Genomic DNA, 10,157 nt, shown 5'->3' on the forward strand with positions numbered 1-10,157 from the left:
TCTCTTATGTATCCTGCATTGGCAGGCAGGATACATACTTACTACTAGTGCTACCTGGGAAGCCCCAGAGTGTGCCATTAAATATTATTAAACGAAAGTTGAAAGGCATTTTGGATCTTCAGCTCTTGTCATAACTCACAGACTTTCAAGGATGGAGACAGGCGTTCAAGTCTGTGCATTTACTGATGTAGTAGGAGTCCTATTGGATCAGTGACAACCTTATAAGAGGCCAGTTTAAACTTAAAGAGGTTATATCTGAAGACTAACAGATCGTCAGATATCAACACATTTATTATGTCTGTCACTCTTAATGCTCGTCAAGGCTGGTCCTATTATTCCAGCATCTATAAAAGTTGACTGGAGTAGACTCATCAGCCCTTCCTCAAATTAAGGAGTCCAAATCTACATTTTAACAAGATCTGAGGGGATTAGAATGCACATCAAAATTTAAGTCCTTCTCTTAAACTGTTCTGTTATTTTATTTATCTGAACATTTTTCCTTTTTTTTTTTTTTTTTTTTAAAGAAAAGGAGAGTTAAGCTTTCTGTGAAGATGGCTTTAGAGTTTTATAAAATTTCCAGTGAGGCTCTACATCTCCAGAGATTAAGAACCACTGCATTATTAGGCCAAATACAAAGACCCCATGTAATGGCGCTGACTATTCGAGGAACTAAAAAGCCTCTTGATGAAAGTGAAAGTGGAGAGTGAAAAAGTTGGCTTAAAGCTCAACATTCAGAAAATGAAGATCATGGCATCCGGTCCCATCACTTCATGGGAAATAGATGGGGAAACAGTGGAAACAGTGTCAGACTTTATTTTTCTGGGCTCCAAAATCACTGCAGATGGTGACTGCAGCCATGAAATTAAAAGACGCTTACTCCTTGGAAGGAAGGTTATGACCAACCTAGATAGCATATTCAAAAGCAGAGACATTACTTTGCCAACAAAGGTTCGTCTAGTCAAGGCTACGGTTTTTCCTGTGGTCATGTATGGATGTGAGAGTTGGACTGTGAAGAAGGCTGAGCGCTGAAGAATTGATGCTTTTGAACTGTGGTGTTGGAGAAGACTCCTGAGAGTTCCTTGGACTGCAAGGAGATCCAACCAGTCCATTCTGAAGGAGATCAGCCTTGAGATTTCTTTGGAAGGAATAATGCTGAAGCTGAAACTCCAGTACTTTGGCCACCTCATGGGAAGAGTTGACTCACTGGAAAAGACTCTGATGCTGGGAGGGATTGGGGGCAGGAGGAGAAGGGGACGACAGAGGATGAGATGGCTGGATGGCATCACTGACTCGATGGACGTGAGTCTGAGTGAACTCCAGGAGTTGGCGATAGACAGGGAGGCCTGGCGTGCTGCGATTCATGGGGTCGCAAAGAGTTGGACATGACTGAGCGACTGATCTGATCTGATATGATTCCAGGAAGTGTCATGTATCAATGACCGGGCTATGGCGGCTGCTGAGGAGAAACAGCCCCCATGCATATATCACAGGATTGCTCTAGCCCCTCATATCCACTGGAGAGCTGTACCTGCACAACAGCATCCAGTAACCACAGGGCTTGTGGGTGAAAGTGGGAGCAGAAAGAGGAGGGGGATTAACCTTACCAGGTCATGCTCAGGAAAGCAATCTCCTCTTCTTCCTTTCAACTATAATTCAAGGTCTCCACTGTCTTCCCTATTCCATGACTCCTGACCTCTTTAGCCTCAACATCCTATTCAGCAATTTCTAGATACCCTCCTTGGCCTTTACTTGTGTTTTCCTCAACATATCTTGGAAAAGCCCACCAAAAAAATTTAAAAATAAATCTCATGATCTTCTTTACCACACTTGCTCCCATTTTTAATATCATGTTCTAGTAGTTCCACTATTTCTTCCCATTACCTGAAATTTCTGAGTCACCTTTAATACAACCAGATGATCCCCACATCCAAAAGATCACCAAGTTACATGGGTCTGACTTCTAAGTCTATTTCTCTATTCAGTCTTCCTCATTCCCAGATCTTCATAACCTGTTACATTAAGTCAAATTTAACCCCAATGGTGGGTCCATCTCCAGTCTTTTTTAAAAACAACTTATATCTTATTAACATATAAGCCAGAGAGGCATGCATTGGAGAAGGAAATGGCAGCCCACTCCAGTATTCTGGCCTGGAGAAGCCCAGGGACAGAGGAGCCTGATGGGCTGCCGTCTATGGGGTCGCAGAGTCAGACACGACTGAAGCGACTAAGCAGCAGCAGCAGCAAGCCAGAGATATACTTACGCAAATGTATAAAATATGTACAAAGATATCAACTGAAGTACTTCTATAGACAAATATCTGAAAACAATTTAAATATCCATGAATAGGTAATAGCCTAAAATAAATTATGGTACATCAATACCATGCAGGCAGTAAAAATAATAAACCAAAATATGTAAGCATACATATTACTTAAACATGCTGAAAAACAGTGAGTCACAGTTGCTGATAGTAATTTATACTATATACAAAATATTATTTTCAAGTGATTAGAAAATATACATATATATACTAAGTTTATGTTTAAGAAATTTTGTACTTAATTTAGAAGGCTACCCACCAAACTTAACAATGGCTACCACCAGAGAATAGGATATGATGGGGAAAGTGTGAAGGAACAGATTTTTATTTACTTCATGTTACTGTTTTGGTTATTTTTGAGTATGTCATTAACTTTATCAAGTTTCCCTGGTGGCTCAGAAAGTAAAGAATCTGTCTGCAATATGGGAGACCCAGGTTTGATCCCTGGGTAGGGAAGATCCCCTGGAGGAGGGAATGGCTACCCACTCCAGTACTCTTGCTTGGAGAATTCCATGGACAGAGGAGCCTGGCAAGCTACAGTCCATGAAGTCACAAAGAGTCGGACATGACAAGAGAAAAACAAATACTATATATCCTGCACACTACCTTCCTAATGGAAAAGTTCTGGAAGTACCATTTCTGTATTAAAAAAGAAAAAAAATCCAGTGGTTCCTTACTCCCAGTGGTTTCTGTTCAGGCTTTTCACTGGGGCACCATGATCTTACCTACAATTCCTGCTCCTGACCTTTTCTTTACTCTTACAAAACTCGAGCTCCAAATTATATCACATTCTTAGATACTGCTGAGAAACAAAACTTTTGGCTGACATAACTGCTTTCCAGTTTCAGGCCCTTTCTCTTAAATACTCTAGCACTACTTAGCATAAATGTACTCTGCTCTATGGGAATTTACCAATCCACCTTTTTCAAAATTAAATATCCCCCGTCCCCAGGATCTGTTCCTCTCCTACACATCAAGGTTTACTTATATTGCATGTCTCTCCAATTCAACTGTAAACTTGTTGCTGGCAAAAGCATTTCACTAACCTCTTACTATTTTATGTCTTACTGTGTGCTTACACAGCATAGGTGCTCAAAAATATTTAAATGAATCCCTTTGTCAGCATCCTTAGTGATACTCCTCCCAATTGATTTTCCAATCTATCCCACTCCATGGGCTTCTCTTGGCAAGAATGATTAAGAGGGTTGGCTTTGGAATGTGATGGTTTTGGTGCCACAACTTAGTATGTGGCTTATAGGAAAAGTTATTCAACCTTTAAACTTCAATTCCATCATCTGTAAAATAAAAGTTGTAAATACTCGCAATGCTAAATCACAGCAATCACTTGCCATCTATGGAAACTATTACTACTTCTTTGTTCACAAATGCTACTCTTACTGCTTTTGCCCAGTCACTAAATCATCTTTCCAAAAATAATTAGAGTGCAATCTACATAGAGCTGCCTCCTGTTCCCTATAATTCACTCTTTAATAATCACTTATGAAAAGGATATTTTGTCCACTATTTTACCGATAATTTTTAAAAGCTCATCTTATTTACTAAAATCCCTAAATCAACTGCTTTGCCTCTAGTTTCATCCTGCCTTTCTTCTCAGCAACTCCTGAATGAATGCAAAAACTAATACTGTCCCACCTAAAAAAGAAACCTCATCTTCCTTCATGTATTCATTTCAAACACCACTTCACTAAAGAAGAAAATCATAAATTCATAAGGCTGGAAGTTAAGCATCGTCTCCCACTTGTTCCTCACACGAAGCTACAGTGAATACAGCAATTCCTCATCTCCTGAATCACACACAACGTAAAATCCTGCTATACATTATACTACAGTCCTCTGCACCTACTCCTCCAGTTACTATTCATTTTCAGGGCCAAATCCACTGCAGTTCCTGAGAAGCCTTCTTCTCCCACCGAAGAACTGGTCCTCATCTGGGCCCTTGAATTATTGTATTAAAGACTGTTAGACGGGAGACGCCGCGCTTACTTACCAGCAATACCCCAGACACCCAGCAATACATGCTCATTATGGGAACCTAAGACTTGATTTGTTCTTATGAATACCTAGACTTTCCAGTAATTTCATCCACCTTCTGAACTTCTCCAGTGAGCTTGATCACACCAAATTCTCTGAATCACTCAACAGCGCAAGTGTTAGTTACCAGGATCCCAGGCTGAAGCTGAGTAACTTGCAAGGTTTGTAACGCTCGGTCGAACCGCTGAGCCAGGATTGGTATCTGGTTGGATTCTTTCGCCCCATTTAGACCGTCTCCCAATCTTTTCCTTGGAAACGGATATGCACGTACTAACCCATGGCCCCCAATAAACATTAAAAAAAATTCTTGTGAACCAGAGGGGACCATGGGTCCCCAAGGGCAGGAAGGGGCGTATCTGAGGGGCCCGTGGACAGGACAAGATGACCTGAGGAGCCCCGCGGGCAAGACAGGGAGTACCTGAGGGGCCCCACGAGCAGGACCGAGCGTACCTTAGCGGCCTGCAGGACGGCGTAGCTCGGAAAGAAACGAGTCTATGTCTTGGCCGGGTGATGCAATGTCCACACAGCGTGAGGCTAAGAGGAAGAGCCCTGGTTTGCTACGGCCAATCAGAGCCCGGCATTTGACACCCATCAACAAGCCGGGCGCGGATTGGCAACGTGGGGCACCAATCACGCCCACCGGCCTTTCCTAGGTGTGCACTGGGAAGCTTGCAGTATAGTCCCGGGCGTGACCGCTATACCTTGCGTTTTTCACGCAGCTAGGGCAATGGTGGAGGACGCGACCGTTTTATAGAACGGAGACTGATTGGGAGAGGCACACAGGAAACATGTTGTGCATCTTGACAGGGCGTTGTTACACAAGATGTTTGCCTTCATCGGTGTTCACCTCACTACACGGAACAGATGTGCATTTCCCCACGGGTAAACCAAATGCAACGCCAGGGCCTCAGTTACGGTGTGGAGCCGTTAGTGCTCATTGTCAAGGCTGCTTTACTAGGCGATATTAAGGAAAGCAAGCCTAGGCATTAAGGCAGTATTTTTTTTTTTTTTTGGTGTAATGGAGACCTGCACCAAAGCACCTTGGAGTCTGCAAATATGCAGAGTCCTGGAGCAAAGCCTAGGCTTGCTAAATCTCTGATATGGGTCACAAAAATCTCCCTGTGGAATGTTCTCAGGTCTGTGCAACTTTTTGCGACCCCATGGACTGTAGTCTGCTAGGCTCCTCTGTTCATGGGATTTTTCAGGCAGAGGAATACTGGAGTGGGTTACCATTACCTCCTTAAGGGGATCTTTCCTACCCTGGGATGGAACCTGTGTCTCTTGCATCTCTTGCATTGGCAGGCTGATTGTTCACCACTACCACCACCTGGGAAGCCTATTTTAACACACATTCTGGATAATTATGCTCCTCACTAAAATTTTTGACCTGCCTATCTGAAGAGACCCTCCTATATCGCAGGGAAATACAGAGGCCACAGAACGGTCTGAGAGGAGCTGAAGCATTAGAGGTCAATGCAGTTCACAAAAACCTTTCCTTTCTCCTTGAGTGCCACGCAGAATTCTCATGAATTGTACTGCAGAAATAATGGTAAACAAACATACAGAGAGATATAACAAGAAAGGAAGAAAATGCCTGACAACCAGCTTTGTAAGTATTGCATCTTAATGTTTCTTGTATTGAAAACAAAATTATTTGCCTATTAGTCTGCTTTCTTATGTATTTTGAGTCTCCCCAGCACCCTTTGGGTATGTTGATTAAAAACCAAAGGGAATTCAAAGCCATGCAAAGGACAGTTGATTTCAGGATTGGAGCCTTGACAAATTGAGAGTCCCTCAGTGTATAACTGCTTAGTATAGCCAGTAATATATCCTGGACTTGCTTGTGGGTGTCCAGGAGTCTCCAGTAGAGGCCTGGGTCGGTGGTGGCCTGCTGCAGGGTTGGGGGCACTGAGTGTAGCAGTACATGCTGCTGCTAAGACACTTCAGTCGTGTCCGACTCTGTGCGATCCCATAGATGGCAGCCCACTAGGCTCCTCTGTCCCTGGGATTCTCCAGGCAAGAACACTGGAGTGGGTTGCCATTTCCTTCTCCAATGCATGAAAGTTAAAAGTGAAACTGAAATCGCTCAGTCGTGCCCAACTCTTCGCGACCCCATGGACTGCAGCCTACCAGGCTCCTCCGTCCATGGGATTTTCCAGGCAAGAGTACTGGAGTGGGTTGCCATACATGCATGGGATCTTTTGAGGGAGGTCACCATTATCTGCATTACCTCCACCAGTTTGCTTTCACATAAATAGCAAGGAGGGAACACAGCTCCACCAGAGGGAACACAGCTCCACCAGAGATAACCCAGCTCCTCCATTAACAGAAAACTGGGTTAACGATTTATTGAACATGGCCCAGCCAATCAGAACAAGACCCAGCTTCCCTTTCAGTCAGTCTCTCCCACCCCAAAGCTTCCATAAACCTCGTATCATGTTCCATCAGAGGGCAGAAAGACTCAAAACCACAGTCACAGAAAACTAACCAATCTAATCACATGGACCACAGCCTTGTCTAACTCAATGAAACTATGAGCCATCCCATGTAGGGCCACCCAAGATGGATGGGTCATGGTGGAGAGTTCTGACAAAATGTAGTCCACTGGAGAAGGGAATGGTAAATCACTTCAGTATTCTTGCCTTGAGAACCTCATGAACAGTATGAAAAGGCAAAAAGATAGGACACTGAAAGATGAACTACCCCATATTGGGTAGGTGCCCAATATGCTTCTGGAGATCAGTGGAGAAATAACTCCAGAAAGAATAAAGAGACAGAGCCAAAACAAAAACAACACCCAGTTGTGGGTGTGACTGGTGATGGAAGCAAGGTCTGATGCTGTAAAGAACAATATTGCATAGGAACCTGGAATGTTAGCTCCATGAATCAAGGCAAATTGGAAGTGGTCAAACAGGAGATAGCAAGCGTGAACGTCAACATTCAGGAATCAGCGAATTAAAATGGACTGGAATGGGTGAATTTAACTCAGATGACCATTATATCTACTACTGTGGGCAAGAGTCCATTAGAAGAAATGGAGTAGCCATCATAATCAACAGCAGTCCTAAATGCAATACTTGGATGCAATCGCAAAACAACAGAATGATCCCTGTTCATTTCCAAGGCAAACCATTCAATATCACAGTAATCCAAGTCTATACCCTGACCAGTAATGCTGAAGAAGCTGAAGTTGAATGGTTCTTTGAAGACCTACAAGACCTTCTAGATCTAACATCAAAAAAAAGATGTCCTTTTCATTATAGGGGACTGGAATGCAAAAGTAGGGAGTCAAGAAATAACCTGGAGTAACAGGCAAATTTGGTCTTGGAGTACAGAATGAAGCAGGACAAGAGCTAATAACGGTTATGCCAAGAGAATGCACTGGTCATAGCAAACACCATCTTCCAACAACACAAGAGCAGACTCTACACATGGACATAATCAGATTGTCAAAACCAAAATCAGATTGATTATATTCTTTGCAGCCAAAGATGGAGAAGCTCTATACAGTCAGCAAAAACAAGACCAGGAGCTGACTGTGGCTCAGATCATGAACTGCTTATTGCCAAATTCAGACTTAAATTGAAGAAAGTAGGGAAAACCACTAGACCATTCAAGTGAGATCTAAAGCAAATCCCTAACAATTATACAGTTGAAGTGAGAGATAGATTTAAGGGACTAGATCTGGTAGACAGAGTGCCTGATCAACTATGGATGGAAGTTCGTGACATTGTACAGGAGACAGGGACCAAGACCAACCCCCAAAATAAGAAATGCAAAAAAGCAAAATGGCTTTCTGAGGAGGTCTTACAAATAGCTGTGAAGAGAAGCAAAAAGCAAAGGAGAAAAGGAAAGATATACCCATTTGAACGCAGAGTTCCAAAGAATAGCAAGGAGAGATAAGAAAGACTTCCTCAGTGATCAGTGCAAAGAAAGAGAGGAAAATAATAGAATAGGAAAGACTAAAGATCTCTTCAAGACAACTAGAGATAGCAAGGGAGCATTTCATGCAAATATGGGCTCAATAAAGTACAGAAATGGTATGGACTTAATGGAAGCAGAAGATATTTAAGAAGAGGTGGCAAGAATACACAGAACTATACAAAAAAGATCTTCACAACCCAGATAAGCACGATGGTATGATCATTCACCTAGAGCCAGATATTCTGGAATGTGAACTCAAGTGGGCCTTAGGAAGCATCACTATGAACAAAGCCAGCGGAGGTGATGTAATTCCAGTTGTGCTATTTCAAATCCTGAAAGATGATGCTGTGAAAGTGCTGCACTCAATATGCCAGCAAATTTTGAAAACTCAGCAGTGGCCACAGGACTGGAAAAGGTCAGTTTTCATTCCAATTCCAAAGAAAGGCACTGCTAAAGAATTTTCAAACTACCACTCAATTGCACTCATCTCACATGCTAGTAAAGTAATGCTCAAAATTCTCCAAGCCAGGCTTCAACAACATGTGAACTGTGAACTTCCAGATGTGCAAGCTGGATTTAGAAAAGGCAGAGGAACCAGAGATCAAACTGTCAATATCCACTGGATCATTGTAAAAGTAAGGGAGTTCCAGAAAAACGTCTACTTCTGCTTTATTGACTATGCCAAAGCCTTTGACTGTGTGGATCACAACAAACTCTAGAAAATTCTTCAAGAGATGGGAATACCAGACCACCTGACCTGCCTCTTGAGAAATCTGTATGCAGGTCAGGAAGCAACAGTTAGAACCAGACATGGAACAACAGACTGGTTCCAAATAGGAAAAGGAATACGTCAAGGTTGTATATTGTCACCCTGCTTATTTAACTTCTATGCAGAGCACATCATGAGAAACGCTGGGCTGGAAGAAGCACAAGCTGGAATCAAGATTGCCAGGAGAAATGTCAACAACCTCAGATATGCAGATGACACCACCCTTATGGCAGAAAGCAAAGAACTAAAGAGCTTCTTAATGAAAGTTAAAGAGGAGAGTGAAAATGTTGGCTTAAAGCTCAACATTCAAAAAACAAAGATCGTGGCATCTGGTCCCATCACTTCATGGCAAATAGATGGAGAAACAGTGGTAGACTTTTTTGGGGCTCCAAAATCACAGTAGATGGTGACTGCAGCCCTAAGATTAAAAGATGCTTACTCCTTGGGAGAAAAGTTATGACTAACCTAGACAATAAAGCAGAGACATTACTTTGCCAACAAAGGTCCATCTATTCAAGTCTATGGTTTTTCCAGTAGTCAAGTATGGACATGAGAGTTGGACTATAAGGAAAGCTGAGCACCGAATAATTGATGCTTTTGAACTATGGTGTTGGAAAAGACTCTTGAGAGTCCCTTGGGCTGCAAGGAGATCCAACCAGTCAATCCTAAAGGAAATCAGTCCTGAATAGTCACTGAAAGGACTGATGCTGAAGCTGAAACTCCAGTACTTTGGCCACGTGATGCGAAGAGCTGACTCACTGGAAAATACCCTGATGCTGGGAAAGGCTGAAGGTGGAGGAGAAGGGGACGAGAGAAGATGAGATGGTTGGATGGCATCACTGACTTCATGCACGTGAGTTTGAGTAAACTCCGAAAGTTGGTGATGGACAGGGAGGCCTGGCGTGCTGCAGTCCATGGGGTTGCAAAGAGTCAGACACAACTGAGCAACTGAACTGAACTGATAGCCAATAAAAGGACAGAAAAAACCTGATAGAATATGTGTAGGGCATTCCTGAGATAGTTTAATTAAGAACATTTAGCTTATTAACTAGAAGTTGGAATGTGTTTGAATTTTCACATTCCTCAAAATG

The 10,157-nt window shown here is 42.7% G+C and overlaps 1 protein-coding gene and 1 non-coding gene across 2 annotated transcripts in view; both read right to left on the reverse strand.

Moving 5' to 3' along the window:
- IARS1 (isoleucyl-tRNA synthetase 1) overlaps positions 1 to 4,952 on the reverse strand; it is a 76,940-nt gene extending 71,988 nt beyond the window's left edge. The window contains exon 1 of the mRNA XM_055579047.1: positions 4,824 to 4,952. The gene's annotated coding sequence lies outside the window, so the exon portion shown is untranslated. The remainder of the gene's footprint in view (positions 1 to 4,823) is intronic.
- Positions 1,426 to 1,558, reverse strand: LOC129651970 (small nucleolar RNA SNORA84). The gene has a single exon (XR_008714459.1). It is a non-coding gene; the product is annotated as a small nucleolar RNA SNORA84 (small nucleolar RNA).
- Positions 4,953 to 10,157: the final 5,205 nt, after the last annotated feature.

The sequence above is a fragment of the Bubalus kerabau genome, chromosome 4 (assembly GCF_029407905.1).
Source record: "Bubalus kerabau isolate K-KA32 ecotype Philippines breed swamp buffalo chromosome 4, PCC_UOA_SB_1v2, whole genome shotgun sequence".
Taxonomy (NCBI): Eukaryota; Metazoa; Chordata; class Mammalia; order Artiodactyla; family Bovidae; genus Bubalus; species Bubalus kerabau.